The 15,734-nt window shown below is 39.1% G+C and overlaps 1 protein-coding gene across 7 annotated transcripts in view; it reads left to right on the top strand.

Annotated features, from left to right (window-relative positions):
- zic4 (zic family member 4) overlaps positions 1-15,734 on the top strand; it is a 111,727-nt gene that overhangs the window by 15,905 nt on the left and 80,088 nt on the right. The window contains exons 3-5 of one of the 7 annotated variants that reach the window (XR_006399657.1): positions 1,455-1,587; positions 5,538-5,597; positions 5,938-5,954. The exons of the other annotated variants lie outside the window; for them this stretch is intronic. The gene's annotated coding sequence lies outside the window, so the exon portion shown is untranslated. Of the gene's footprint in view, positions 1-1,454; positions 1,588-5,537; positions 5,598-5,937; positions 5,955-15,734 lie in introns of those variants that run through there. 7 annotated transcript variants of the gene reach the window in all.

The raw sequence follows: 15,734 nt of genomic DNA, 5'->3' as shown, positions 1-15,734 counted from the left end.
AACCATTACACAATACAAAGGCTGGAGGGAACTGAGGAAGGTAGAAATAATTGAGTTAAAGAAGGAATTATGGAATTAAGAAAGCGAGGACAGATTTAAGAAATGAATAAAATATAAAACAAAGTAAGGACATTTAAAAAAACGATCAAGGAATCAAGAATGGATTGAAGAAATAAAATTAAAAAAAATAAATTATGAAAGAAACATATCTAAGAACTAAGAAAGAAAGGACAAAAATAAAGAGCAAGGGAAGATGACAAAGGAAGGCGAAGGAGGGGCACGAAGAAATGAGGAAGGAAGGAAATGAGGAAACAATTAAAGAAGGAAGGAAGGAATTAGGTAAGGAAGGAAAGAATTAAGGAAAGAAACAAGGAAGTAAGAAGGAATTAAGGAAGGAAGGAATTAAGTAAGGAAGGAAAGAAGGACTTAAGGAAGGAAGGAAAGAAGGACTTAAGGAAGGAAGGAAGGAAGCAAGGGATTTGGGAATTAAGCAATAAAGGACAACATTCAAAAATAAATAAAAGCAATGCAAATGATCCAACATCACTTTATTGTACTTCTTGTCAACATTGTTGCTTTGATTTACCATTATTTCTCAAACATGGATTTTATATTGTCCACCTATCGTGCCATCACCTGTGTGTTGATTACTGGACTATTTCAGTACGCTGAATCTGTCTAGGTACCATACACGATTGTGTTATGTTTGGGGTTACTTTTTCATGGCTTGGCTAAATATTTAAAAGACGATGTCAAAAACTGTCAAACACTGTTGTAACACTCTACCTTTACCTTGATATATTCCATAATGTAACACCAGGGAGGCCATCTGCTCAGACCGTGCACACAATAATAAAGAGGACTCTGACGTCATCTAAAGGCCTTTAAAGTCAGGCACATGAAAGGGCTGTACTGTACCATATTTCCGAAGCTTTACATCCATCAGGCCACTCATCTGGCGCCCACTGACTCACAGAAACAAAGGCAGGCAGGTCGTTAACTGTGTGTAACCGTACCGGGCCGTGCTGATGTCACTGCAGAGGAAGTATACCACAGCTCATCAACACAAAAACACTGTTCCTAGAAAATGCAGGTTATCTGCTGTTTTATGAGTGGGCAGTACAGGCTACTAGATCACTTCCAGTCACAGCTAGCACTCTGTTGTGCTTCCACTGATAAGATTTGTAATTTTCCACACTTCCCACAGTGCGCCCAGTTTAACACAGGACACTACTTTGTTTTCTGCTTACGTGAGGAGAGATTAAACTTGCTTGTCTTCTCTGTTTGTATGAGCAATATCCACATCACACAGCGAACGTGGCTTGACAAAATGCATTTTTTAAACTTGATTTTGTTGTATTAAATGATTTGTTTTTCAAAGTTGAGAGCAGTAATATATAATGCTGAAGTAAAATGAACCAGTCCCACTCATCTCCACTTGTCTCTTGTATGAGGTCCTTGCCATGTCTCAACTCTGCCCCATTGTGGACACATGAATGAACAGCTGAGTGAGGCGGCCTCTAAACTTCAGTGTTTACTGGTGTGACTTCACTGAACTCTTTCTTCTCACGGACTCTTCTCAGTTAAGTATGCAGCACCCTCCTTCTCTCTCCTTCTCTATCTTGTGTATCTCTTATTTTCTTTGGAAATGAGTAAATAATGGTCTTTGGCATGTTTAAAACAGCTGCTCTTCAGGGGTAATTTTGGTGTAATCATTAAAGTATTTTCTTCAACATTGTAATATAGTACAACAATCACAAGCCTACTGGGTTTTTGCCCAGATTATGACAGCCATAATCATTTATTGCAAGTAAACATTTAGGTCATTTTTGCTTATTTGATATACATCAATATGAGAAATCAATACAAAACTTATAGGAAAGCTCTTCATCCAAAGTTAGGCCATGAGAGCAGCAAACATGCAAGAAGGCAGACATTGGATTTAAATTGGATGGGTGCCATCTTGTGGTTTTCGGTCTCAACTACACACAAAGATCCATTTTTAAAAGGACAATTTAATGAACCGAAGAAACCAAACCTATTCCAGTTCAACATTAATATAGTTAGAGATTTTTCCCAAGACAAAGTTAAAGCAGCTGCAGTCCCTTGTTTAATGTTTACTATGATTGAACATTTTGCTTTTATTGGATGGTTATCAGTAGGAAGATGGGAATGATGAGAGAAATGCAAGGTCCTTTTTATAAGCCAAATGTAAACCCAGTGCTTTGAGAAAAATGCAATCTGAACCACCAGGACACCATAAAACTTTTCTAAAGGCCTCTGTCATATTGAGGTTTTTGCCACCAGTAGTTCAGACTCTCTCTGACCTTTTTTATATTTATTATTACTCCCTTTTTTTTTGTCATTTGAGAACTCATCCCCTTTCACATGCTCTTTACATGTGCTGAGTTTTCTTCTCATTTAACTCCTTTTTTTTAACTTTTCTGCTTCATGAAATTTCTCAAACGTGGAACTTATGGTGACATGTGGTGACATACACATGACCTCCTCCTTTATGTGTTCAGTTTAAGATGCTCAGCAATAAAATAGCATCTAAATCACTGGAAGCGCATTCAGTGATAACTATTAAGTATGACCACACCAGCGGAGTTCAATTGATGTGCTGTAACATGCAATTACCGGCTGAATGTTTGCTCCCATGGTGAGAAGTTAGGGATGCTAAGTCTGTGCCTGCACACCAAGCACATCAACTAGCTAGCCTTGGGCAAAGGAAGCAAACATGCTGGAGTATTTGAGTCAGTTTGCATCCCTAATGTCAGAACAAAACGGTAGCCCCGGCGGTAACAATCAACGCTTTACTTGTTTATTTATTTCTGTATTTTTGCCCCCTTCTAATCTCCTGTTCCCGAATTAATTACTCAATTAGCATAGTAAATTAGCGAAACAATTATGATGCATGGAAAACTTCCAGCACACACCATCACAGCCAGTCTGGATAAATTTAGTGAAGTGAGGAGGGGGGGAAAAAAAATAGAAGGGGAACAAAAGCAGGCAGGGTGGCTTGGAAACTGAAGCCAGAGAATTAGAGAGTTTGTAGTGAAATAAAACATTTGATATGAAACATGTGATACCCTCCCCTCAGTGTGAGACGTAATAAACATAGCAGTGCAAATTTATTAGCAATGTATAAAAGTAGCAATTAATTAATTCTTCATGCTCCTTAGAAGGTTGCATGGAGTGCACAAGGAATTAAATGCTCTCCATTTTATTTCCCCTGCTTGCGCACACACAGACACACACTAATTCTTTAACCTGATAAAGGAAAGCTGGTTTCAGAAATCATGTTACATCTAAAAGCCAACGGATTGTACAGTAAAAGCACTGTGTGTGCTTTAAAACATAAATCAGTCATCAGTACACCATGCGGCAGTCTTTAAGTTTAAAGATGTAAATTCTACTCGAGAGAATAGATTTGTCATTTCTTCTCTACTTTTGCTTTTTATTGGCCCCCAAAACCATATGAGATTCATCCTGGATTTATGCCCACTGTACACAGAACTGCTGTTGCTGTCTTTGAAAAAGCTGCTGGAACTTTTCATCCAGGTGACTGGTTTAGCGCCGTCAACTTTTTTTTGAGTAGCTTCTCTTTTTCAAGGAGCTGTGACATTTTTGCCCTTGCCATCCTCTGCCATGCCACGACTTTAAAATTTGGAAAAAAACCAGTTCAGAGTTCAAGAGATGCCAGCTGCCGTTCCTCTGTGGTTCAGTGTCTTCTGTGTTATCATGGAAATGTGCCCTTACTGGGTTGTTTCTATGGGAACATCAAGGTGAAAGAGATATTTTGGGAAAGTTGCACACTGTGGAAATCCAGCTGATTGTACACATGCTTATGACTGACATTGAGCTTTTGTTTGTATGTGTGTGTGCTATGGGAGGGCTGTATTTAGGTATATCAGTGGCAGCTCTGGTGTTTATTTTGACCTCCTGACTAGGACAAAAATAGTGCTTGACTGTAGGCTGCTTGGACTGTTCTCCTGGTCTATACACAGCGATTATACTCTAATTCAGTTACCAGTAATGTAAAACTAAATGACCTTTTTTCGTCATTTACCAAAACTTTAAGACTACTTGTAGAAGTTGCAGTGTTCATTTCACTTCACCGTACCCGACAATATGAGAATTAGTGGATAGAACAGACAATATACTGACAGTTTTGAGACAATTCAAGAGATTAGCAGGGGTTTGGTTGAAAATATAAAGCTTCTTGTGAGAGGTGTACTTGGGGAAAAGCCACAGGATCATTAAAAGCAAAAGGGGTCGTATGATCGCCAACTCATTCTCAGCTGATATGAGCTTTTAGATTCAGAGTGATTCAGCCCGATTCTCCTCCAGCAGGACAGGTAGCCTCAATTACACAAATTACCAATTATGCAAATAGTTTTGAAAATGTATATTATGTTTTCACTGAACATGTAACTTTCAGGCAGGTGTGGAAAGGTGGCGTCACAAATTTCCATTGGCATGCTCCCAGTGGCATAAGTTCCTCGTGAATATCACATACCTCATTACGCTTCACTCAGTTTAGGTTCAATGTGTAATTAGTTTAATGAGTGTTGTCCACTGAGAGTACTGTGGAGGGACCCATCTCCTAAACTAATGTATTTGCATGACAATATGAGAGGCGAGCAGATTGCACATCATAGTCTAACAGTAGGCTGCTCTCCTATGTGTAATAAGAGATCAAAAAGTCACTGGTGGCTGCAGAGAGTGGACTGACGTTACGTACCAGACAGCTCTCTTCGTTTTAATTGCATTACATTGGTTTGGCAAATATCTGCTTTAATTTGTCCAAGTTTGTTTTTTCTCTTCTTTCATTTATCTTTTTTCCGAGGCCGATGCAATCTGTTCTGTCTTGTCATGTAAATAAAAGCTGCAACTTGAATAGATTAAATTAAATTCAAAGCATCCCACTGGTTGCCTGGCAGCTACATCAAATGGCTGAAACAAGAACCTCTGTTATACTTTCATTTTGTTGTTGTGTATTATTTAAGAGCTTAAAGCCACTCTAGGGATAAAAGACAGTTCAGTGGCCGAAGTGAAGGATAAATTAAATGATGTTGATGAACAAAGGCGTAGGAAGTATGCTACATCCTTGTATAATAGTCCAATATAATCAAATATTTTCAAAGGTTTTAATGCAGTATAAATATGATATTATGTGTGACAGAGAGAAAGCAAGAATATATTTATAGTTATAGGATTATTTGCAAATAATAGTGGACTTATTACAGTGTCTTCTTGAATCACCCTGATGATTTGACAGTGGTGAAGCTTCAGATTCCTGCACAGATCAGTTCAAAACGGTATGACAAGTTGTGTATATTTAAAAACTAAATACAAAAAAATCCCCTCAATTAAAAATGACTACAAACAGTCTTATAGCTGAAAAGAGACAGGCTGTTACACTTTAATTCAAAACCCATCTATCTCGCTAAACTGTGCTTTCCGCTCGAGATTGCAAATTCATTGGTCTCCTCTCGCTTCTTCTTCTTCTTCTTTTTTTTTTATGAGGAAAGTCAGCAGTCGGAACGTCACCAGTCTTCGCCTGTCAAGGCTGTCACAGCTGGACTCCGCTTGTGAGTTGATTAAAATAGGAGAGTCCATAGCTAATTAAAAAGCTCTTCCCTTTTTAATGTGAGAGTGTTAAATAAAGGAGCGGGAGAGGGGATATAAACAGCCTCCTGACAGATCGTTCATTTTCAGAAACTCCAGGCTCCCTGTTGGCTTGAGCAGAGTGTGTGAGGAGAGTGTTGATTTGGAGTGGAAATGCAGTGTCAAAGGTCACCTTTATGGAGTCACTGCGTCATCCTTTAATTGAGTGTCTGTCCTGGGCATCTCTAGTGCGTAAAAGTTTATTTTGTGATTCCATTTTAGCTTCTGACATTATAATAATGTTATTGTTTCTCCTACCCACAGTGAAGATGGGAAAAGAGGTAAAAGAACAGCCTTCCTGGCTGCATTTCCTCTCCTGGCTCAAAGGGCAGGTAAAGTCTTTAGCCTGAATTTTGTGTTTATTTTACGAGCACCTCCCGCTGCTGCAGCTGCTGCTGCTGCTGCTGCTGGTTAGAGCTCCCCCTGGAGGTGGAGATGATGGGATGGATGGGGAAGGGAGGGGTGGGCATGGAGTGTTTTCTAGGTTAGAGTTACAGTATTCCTGGTCTCTGGTCTTACTTTTCCACTGTGGTAACTCCCTCCCTCCCACTCAGTCAGTCATGTTATCATGAAGTGTCATGTGGCAAATTCTTTTTGGAGGAGACCCCTGTTGGGAAAAAAATGATAAATTCATGTAGGTGCTTCAGTTTTATAATATTTCTTCAGCTGCATTTTGTAATGTCAACAAATCAGTGACATCCCATACACAGGCATGCATGCTTGAACACAAATAGAAATATACTGTAACTTGTTTAAACTGCCAAGCCCCTCTTTTCCTAAAAAAAAAGTGAATATGATATATGGTTTAGTTGGTCGTGAACTTTGTCATTTTCAACACCTGTAAGTGCCACAAGTCACCCAAGAGGCAAACCGATGGAACCTGAACGTTGAGATCATTATTCAGTGTTGCAGTAGTCATCATTTTTTCCATTTCTTACACTGAGGTTGACCTTCAGTTCTACACTGACCAAGATACATTTTTGTTGTGACACAAGTACAAAAAGAAATTTTTAAAAGGAGAACAAGCAGATGTTTTGGGCATGTTTTTCAGCTTATTGTGTCATCTAGGTGATGATGGTCTGCAGGAGATATGCCACATTGCACACACTTGCTGTGTAGTGTTGTATGGCTGGATTCCTACCAGTGGTCCAAAAAGTAAACAATACACTATAGATATTCAAAAAAAAAAATTTAAAAAAAGGTAAAACAAACCATGAGCGTTACTCAATGACGATAGCAACAGTAAAGAAATATTTTCAAGTCATAAATCTTATCCCGTCATTATGGCTACAAAGCTATGCAAGAAAGGAAATATTGTTTTGAACGTAAGAAAAAGCTGACAACTTAGCTTCAGCCTGCAGTTGCATAAATAAAGCCGGTCTTATAAAACAGTGGTCCTTTAGAGCTTTGTGTGGCCGCCGAGTTTTATGATCTCAAGTCTTTCGCATATATTGCCAACATAAATATGGCACTTCACCATGGGATGCTCCACCAAGGGTCGTTAAGACCAAGGCTCGACAGCAACAGGTTCGGATACACAACTTTTACTACGGGCCCTATGAATTTTTCCCATCAATGCCTTCTCGGCACGTTTGGGTGTGAGCAGAGGCCGCATACTGTGTATCCTTTAAAAAAATCTGGATTTCTGTATAGCTGATGGGAGATGATTTAGAGCTTAAACACAGGGGAGAATGCCTCGTCTGCCTGTGTATCTAGATTTCTATACTTTAAAATTTTAACAGCGCTCGCTGTGTAATTCACACCATTACAACAGATGTGTCCAACAGCGCCAAGGTAGAGAACTTAATTTCGCCACTCTGTCCTACAGAATAGTGTGCACATACACATGATCATGTTGAAATTCTTAAAAATGGTGTTTAATCTTTTTTTTTTAATAATATTGTAACCTCGAATGGATATGTTTGACAGAAGATAAGAAGATAGAGCAACTTCTGTTCAGTAGATGATACAAAAATAGTAACTCAGCGCATGTTGTAAACAAGAAATATTGTGCAATGAAAGTAGAGGAAAGCAACACTTTTACAATACAAGACTGATATTCTGCTCTATCCAAAAATGTTTGAGTTCTTAGGCTTTAAGAAAACAGAATATGAGAACCTCAAAGGCTATGATGCACAACAGGAAAAAAGCGGTTGACTATATCATCATAACCCTTTGGCAACAACACTGTAGTGGGTGATTCAGAAACATGTGCTGCCATTTTATCATGCCGAGGGCCAAGTTTTGGAGCCTTAAACACCCCGCCAAGGCTTGATAAATCTGGCTTGAAAAATCTCATTTGCAGAGAGTTAAGCATCTGCAACAATATTTATCTTCTTCCCTGTCCAAGGGTAATGGGTTAGGCAGGATGGATGAGGGCACAGTCCTCTTGCCTTCAGGTGCAGCGATCTCACAGAGGACCCATAGACAGGCTGCTTATGACGAAGCAAAAGGAACACATCAACTCCCTCAGTAAACATATCACCATGGTTGAACAATTGGCTATTAGCATAATTAGCCAGCCTGATCTTAGACTTTTTATGTATGAGAGTGTGAACAATACATGCGCGAGTGTGTGTGTGTGTTTGTGTGTGTGTGTCTGGTGGGGGGTGGGCACTTTGCTGTTGTTCCACAGCAATTAAACCCATCTAATTTCAAGAAGAACAAACATTCTTTGGTGGCTGGGGGAAAGCTTCAGGGCGCAGAAACTTCGGGAAAAATAAAGTCCTTGGTGGCACCAAGTCTTGTCTGATGATGTTTGCTAATTATGCAGCCAAGCACTTCCTGGGAAAACACAAAAAGTAATAGGCAAGGGTCTGCGCCTGAAGCTTATCAAGAAACACGCAGGCAACCCTATCTGGATATGGCCTTTTGTCTCTCATACAGAAAAGAGGAAAGAGGACGGAAAAAGAAAAGAGCAAGAAAACAAAAATTCTAAAGGTCAATTTCCAGTGAAGGACTCTGTCTCAGATGTAATTAACCTTTTGATTTAGGACAATCTGTCTCGTAAATAAGCCGGCAATTAGTTTATTTGGCTATCATGTGATAGTAATGACTCTCATTAGCATGATGTGACCTCCTCTAATCTGTTGCCTCCCAGACTCTGTACTGGATTTCTTGTCTGGCCTGGTGAACCGGCCTCTGATGACTACTGATGTGTTCCCACTGATAGGACACACACATCTCTAGTGTAAACGTAAGTGTTGCTATGAAGTAGACGCTTCTCTTATCTTTTTTAATTTCTGCCGCATTCAATCTCATTTCCTCTCTCTTCTCTCTTTCTCGGATTTTCTCTTATCTGCTGAATGACAAAGAAGTCAAAAAAAATCAGCATTCGTCACTTTCTTTCATAGTAAATGCTTGACAGCCAACACATGCATGAGCGATCAAATGCTTTACAATTGCTTTCCAAATCAACTTCAAGATACTTGTCATATTAATACTCACTTCTTTCACTCTCACCATGAATATAAGTTCAGACATCAATTGGTAAAGGCAACTTGGTCCATGTAACATTTTTTTTTTTTTTTTTCCTCCGCTGTAAGAGTAAATTGAGTAACAAAGTTGGACAGATAACAATCAAGAACAACAGAGCAAAATGTCTTTTCGCACTATCGGGTCTCAGTAAGAATTAACGAGGCAGAGCATACAGGAAAATGTGGAGAACATGGACTCTGAGACTGAAAGCCAGGAAACCGCGGGGTCGTAAGATGTGTGAAATGGTCTTCCCTGTGCAGCCTCGCTCAGCAAGGGCCACAGATGTAAAAATATGGCCTGTTTTTACAGCACACTGACTTTATTGGTGAATTTTGATGTAAAAGGCGGTGGCGATTGCCTTGGAACTCGCTCACTTTTCTCAAGGAAGAAAAGCATTTATGCGTTTGCTTGCTTACATCGCTCGCTTTGATTTTCTGCAAAATTATAACCCTGGGCATGATTTTGTGTCTGTCACGCTAAATGATGTAAGCCTACCTATTAAACTTCTAATGATTGATATGATTGTGCATTTTTAAATTACCGAACAGGCAATGGAGACGCTGTATACATTTGAAAACAGTGTGCATAGCATAGATGTGATATAAAAGTCACACACTGAAAAAAAACCAAAAAACTCTTTGCTGTATATGCGCAATATATCACTGAATGCTTTAGGGTGACAAGCTGCAATTAACCGTGGAGTGAGCAGACATTTATAAGCATTTCATATCTCATTAAATACATTTATTTATTTTACAAGAGAGGCTGTTTTTGCTTTCAAAGTTTATTATTTTTGTGAAACAGACAGATTAATAATTCAAATGTTGCACTGGGTTTTCGGTGCCACGTTCAAAGTTGTGGAAGAGAAGGGGGGGAAAAAAAAAAGAAAAGAAGCATGCGGATAAATAAATAAATAAAACTGGGTACATTTCGCAACCATGTGTAGCTGTTCATGCTTGTAAGGGCAGATTAAGATGGAGGATTTACAAGATATCTCTGACAGCATTCCCTTGAGTAAAGTGAAAGATCAGTATAAAATAATTCTTCAGGGAACTCTTAACATCCACAGATTTCCTCTGAGACAGACATCAGTCCGATGAAAAAAATTCCCTATAGACGCATGTCAAGACAATATTTCTATCAGCACGTTTGATTATGTCCCTCTTTTTTTCCCCATTTTGTCAGACCCTATCATTATGAGATCTGGTGTTATCTGTGAAACAGTCGTGTAGGAAAAAAGCAGCTGTGGAGAAAACGACTGGACACAGAGCAGAAGGCAGTGGCATAAAAACCGTTGCTCCACTAAATGTCAGCGCTACTAAATGGCCAGGCCCTAAAAACCACCCCAAGACACATTCAACTAACAATGGTCATAAAACCTGAGGTGGATACCGATCGCTGCCGAATGACTTAGATCATCAAATCATAACCCTGCATTGACAAGTCCCCAAAGAGAAATCGATAGGCAAGTCATTTTGCTCTATTCAGAAACGTCCACCTCCTCAGTAGATAATACAGACTAACACACCCTCTTTGGAAGAGATGATAAATACCTGCATATATTCTGCTAATTGTATTCCACTTGATTGCTGTTTTGATTCAAAGAGGGTTAGCAGAGACATTATTTGTCGTATCTCTGAGACACCCTCAGGCTGACTCATGCTGACAAAGAGACCCAATCAGTTCAGACACTACAAGGATATGATTTTCCACAAGAATGCCAGTATCTACTGTATGTAAAATGACATTTCTGTAATTTTAGAAGATGCACAAACAACGTCTGTCTCTAAGACACCATAAGACATAAACACTTGGTGAGAAAGATCAGAATGTTCCACCTTTATATCCCTTTAGCGAAAACAGTGTTCAGCCCCTGCAATAAAAGAACTAATAAAGAGCTGATTGAAAACAGTTGATCCGAAGGGAAAAGAAGGTGTCTCTACATGTTACTTCAAAATATCCTGCTTAGGCATGTTTGCATTGGCTCCAACTTGGTGTCCAGATCATCATCCACCAACATCAAAGACGTCTAGCTCCAGCTGAGATGTTTATCTGCTTCCAAGTCTCGAAGCCACCCAGCCAAGAGGAACAATAGAGTTTTCTCACCATCTCTGTGTCCCATGCTCACTCACTGCATTGCTCAAATGGTCAATATCCCAGAGTTCATAGCCAGTGCAGCCATTAAACATCCCTGCTTTTGAGAAAGCTTACGTCTATACTGCGTTGCAGAAAAACTTAAAAGCTTCTCTTCCATAACTGCTTCGAGCGAAGAGAAAAGAAAACTTCCTCATGTTTGACTCCAACTATGTTTCCAGATGTGCCAGGGGTCAGGGGTTAAAGATAAAAGTACCAGGATGTGGTGTACCCCGACTAGAAACCAGTTTGCAGTGTGTGCATTCCTCACTGGAGGGGGGCAACGAGCAGAGTGCCTTGTGTTTCTTCTTTCCACTACTCCCAGTAAGAGGCCTCATTTTGCGGTGGTGAATTATGACACCACAACTTTGTGCTTGCTACTTTGGCAATGTTTACCAGTGGCACTAAGGCAAAATGTCATCCGTGTTAAACATAGCACGTGAAAAACAAGTGGGGAAGTTGTTTTCGGTCTTGGCTGGAGGAGAGGTCTCAGACGTGCCTCTGACCCCTCTCGACAGGGAGTCGCTCGAAGTGTTAAAATCATCCGTGTCTTTCTTTCCAGAGAAAATGAAATCATTTAGCACCATATCCTTGATTTAGAAATTTAAAAAGGAACTTTAAACAGGCCAAGCAGAGAGTAGGGTTTGACTGATAGCTCCGACTAAGGACGGGCCTTTCCACCCCCTGCCTGGTGCGGAGCAGCAATAGAGACATCACAAGTTATGTATAAGAGTCTATTACATCGATTCAGGAATGTCTCCCAGAAATTGGGCTAATTTCACACAAAAAAAACGCTAATACGATTATTTCAAGTGTGTCAGAGGCTTAATAAGTGTGGAAATTGGCCTGTCATATAAGACCTGAGAGTGGTGGTAAATTGCGTGATTACAGTCGCAAAGCCTTGGCCTCCCTTATTGTTTCTTTACATATCGTAATCTGCTAAATGAAAATGAACCGGACAACTTCATTAGAATTCTAAAAAGTGGGTAACATTAATATGACAGAGACAACTTTATTGTGGTATTATGGTAATAATGAGCTTTAGAGGATGTACAAAGATTACATGTCCCTTGAGATGGCTTCTTTTATTACTAGGCTCCGAGTGTTGGCTCCGAAAAATTGTTTTATTACCCCCAGCCTCTGGCAGCCAAGAGCTGACTGGTCTTGCAGAAGCACTACCACACTCGAAAGAAAGAGGAATAACACAATATATACAGTAAAGCTAATATAGAGATGCAAAGAACTCTAGAGTTTAAAAGTGGACATATCCTGTAAAGTTAAATATATTTTTTTTCATTGTTCTGAGGACCTACAGTAGGAGCTGGAGGAGTGTGTGTGTGTGTGTGTGTGTATGTGTGAGTACAGCTATAGGTTGAGTTTGGTTTGGGGTGGCGTGCATGCTGAAGAGAGTGCGCAGGGCCACTAGATGGAGTTAGATCCTACAGAAGAGCTTTGGGACCTTGGCAGAAACAAGACAATAACAGCTGAAGTGAAGCAGAGGACACGTAGCCCCTTCATGTGCTCAGACCTTGGGAAGCGAGAATGCATAGTTTCCTGCACAGAGACCACAGCACAATCTTCCAGTGGCCTGGTCTTATTTAGTACCCTAGGAGCATGCATGATTCATAAATACACTACACATACATACCATGGGAGCAGCTACCTTTTTATTAAAACGAAAATGATAATCACCTTGATGACATCCCCTAGTTTTCAACCTTTCTCATACAGTGAGCTAATTACATACGCTAGTGTTTGTATTATCCATACAGTAATATGCAACTAGGCTCTGTTTGATAGGATTTCGTGTGTTCTTTCTTATAAATTTTAAGAAAATGAACAGTAAAGACCTGTGATGACAACTGAATCAGTCCTTACGCGTGTTTTACTCTCATTAAGTGTCAAACTGGTGAAAACCAGTAACTCCTTCCAGATTTAAAGGCTGCACAAGTTTTCTAATTTAACAAAAGTGAGCAACAGTTCTTACAGTCTTACTGGATTTTCTGTGAGATGAATCATGAGGTCCATAATCATCATGGTTCAGGTGATATTTTTTTTTTCATGGGAAGGAGAGGGACAGATAGAGAAAAGGAGGGAAAAAAATAATTAAATGCAACATGAAATGGGTTTGACGGCATGCCTTACTGTGTGATATGGTAATACTGATACAGAAGCATGTCCCAGTCTCTAATGGAGAGAAAATTATATAGTTAGATACATTGATAAGGGGGAAGTGACATGTTGTTCTTTTTTTTTTTTTAAATCCTCTCTCTCTCTGCTTTGAATCCAAGAGCATTTTAGTGTTAATGGTGGATAAAAGCAGAAAAACTACTGTAATTGGAGAGCATCACCAGCTCAGTTTTTACACAGATATAAACAGTAGCCTACAGTACAGTCTGTAACAAAGGAATGATTATAATCTAAAAAGAAAAAAAAGCTGTATTAGTTTAGTTAGAATCACTTTCACTAAATATGTCACTGTTGTTCTATAGACATGGATCCAGTGTCTCGACACAATGTAATGTAAGATTAAAGGAAAACAAATTAAAGCGCTAATCCCACAGGAGTAAACGTGAACTCTGTCAACAGATGTTTAATGCTGTGAAAAAGGAGAAAAAAAAAAAAAAAATTCTCTTGATCTCTCACGTGAATTGCACCATTTAGCATGTAGCAGTTGTGACAGGTAATTGACTTCAGAATCCAATGAGGAGTATTTGTGTCATGGTAAATAATGCATTGTCTCAGAGCCTTTATGAATATTCATAGTTTATGTTGATTGTGAGACGTTAAACAAATGCTTTTTATTATATTCTAGTTTATTTTTCTATCGGTTTATAAGATAAATTCTACAGAAAAGGGGTTTGGAAGACTTTTCTAAGCACAAAGACAAAATTATCAAGGTCCGCTTTTTTTGCTCAGCTGGCGTGTCTATTCAATAGAAAGTCAGCTATAGCAGCTGATACATTGAAAATACTGCAATGAATTAACCATTGTTGTTAGATGATCTCATTTACGTCCTGCTTTGAGCTCAAACTTCTAATTCTCTTTATATACTGAAATATTAAAAGCCTAATATGTCATCTGTCATGACTGTCATTTATCATCTTAGCTGCAGTGTGTCCTGTGGGCCTGTAAAGATTTCCTTCAAATTACTTTTTATTAGATTGCAAGCATTTGTTCCTGTTTATATGCCTGTCCTTCCATTTTATTTCTTACTTGGCTCCATTAGCAGCTGCCTATCTGCATCTTGAGGTTTGCCCTTCCATGCCTTCATTTACCAAATGACCCAACATCCCGTTTCTGTCTGGCTTAGACAGCTGAGCTGATTAAGAAGTTGCCTTTTGAACACTAATTTATTCCACTCCACCATTTTGTTATATTGGCCATTGTTTCATTTAAAGTTTACCCTGCTTCTCCTTAGATGGAAGTCACACTAATTCTGATTTCCTTTTGGAAAAGCTATTTAGTCGTACAATGTATGATGGATCTGATTAGTCATTCAGGCCGGCCTCTGCTTTTATGCTTACATTAACTAACACAAAGAGCCCCCCTACAGGTTAAAGTTTAAATGTGGATTAGCAGATAAAGCAACTCCTGATTAGGTTACTGTGAGGCTTAGAGGGAAAAAAATTGATTTTCCCTGCACATTATTTCACAAACATCTTCACTCTGCCGTCTTTCTCCCCCTTTCTTTTCTTCTCTGGCTTCATCCTCGCACACTCACTCCCAGCATGGATATCTATTTTGGCGCAAAATCTTTGAACAATTATGCAAATGCATGTAAGGCAATGCACAATACAGTATGGAAATGGCTCGGAGAGAAAATGGACTCATTAAGGACAGATGGCATGAGTGCTAAAAGCCATTTGTTATAGATGCAGAAAGACATTTCAGACAACGTCAGAACCTGAGAGACATAAGATATGTTTTTCACACCAAGCACTATTTGTTGTGGTGGTGTAGTTCTTGATTATTTCACCATGTTGATGATTATAAATGAGCTACTTCCAAAAGAAGATGAGACGTCATGACTGTGGCGTATAGATATGCATTCTACTCTTGTTGGAATATACATTTTCTTTCTTTTTGTTTAAGTAATGATAGACTCGTAACCTTTCATCGTCTCGCCACATTTCTCTCTACTGTTGTGCTAAATGATATAATTGATAATTACAAGACCTGTTATTAAAATTATGTATGTTTGATCAAAGTAGCTGTATGTTAAATATGGAAGCATGTATTGCGATAAGATCATAGAGGGCAAAATAAATGGGAGACGCAGTCATGATGTAAGCTTCTGAAATTACACGCACCATATGCATGACTTTTGTGCTGATATTACATACATTTCACTGTCACTTCATACAACATGAATTGAACCGCATATAAAGGAGAACCTAAATGCTTGCAAGAGATTACAGTTTCCATATATTGAAACCTGCTTTGAAATA

Source organism: Thunnus albacares, chromosome 21 (genome assembly GCF_914725855.1).
Source record: "Thunnus albacares chromosome 21, fThuAlb1.1, whole genome shotgun sequence".
Classification (NCBI taxonomy): domain Eukaryota; kingdom Metazoa; phylum Chordata; class Actinopteri; order Scombriformes; family Scombridae; genus Thunnus; species Thunnus albacares.
Note: the sequence above shows the minus strand (reverse complement) of the source record. Positions and strands in the feature narration are given on the sequence as shown.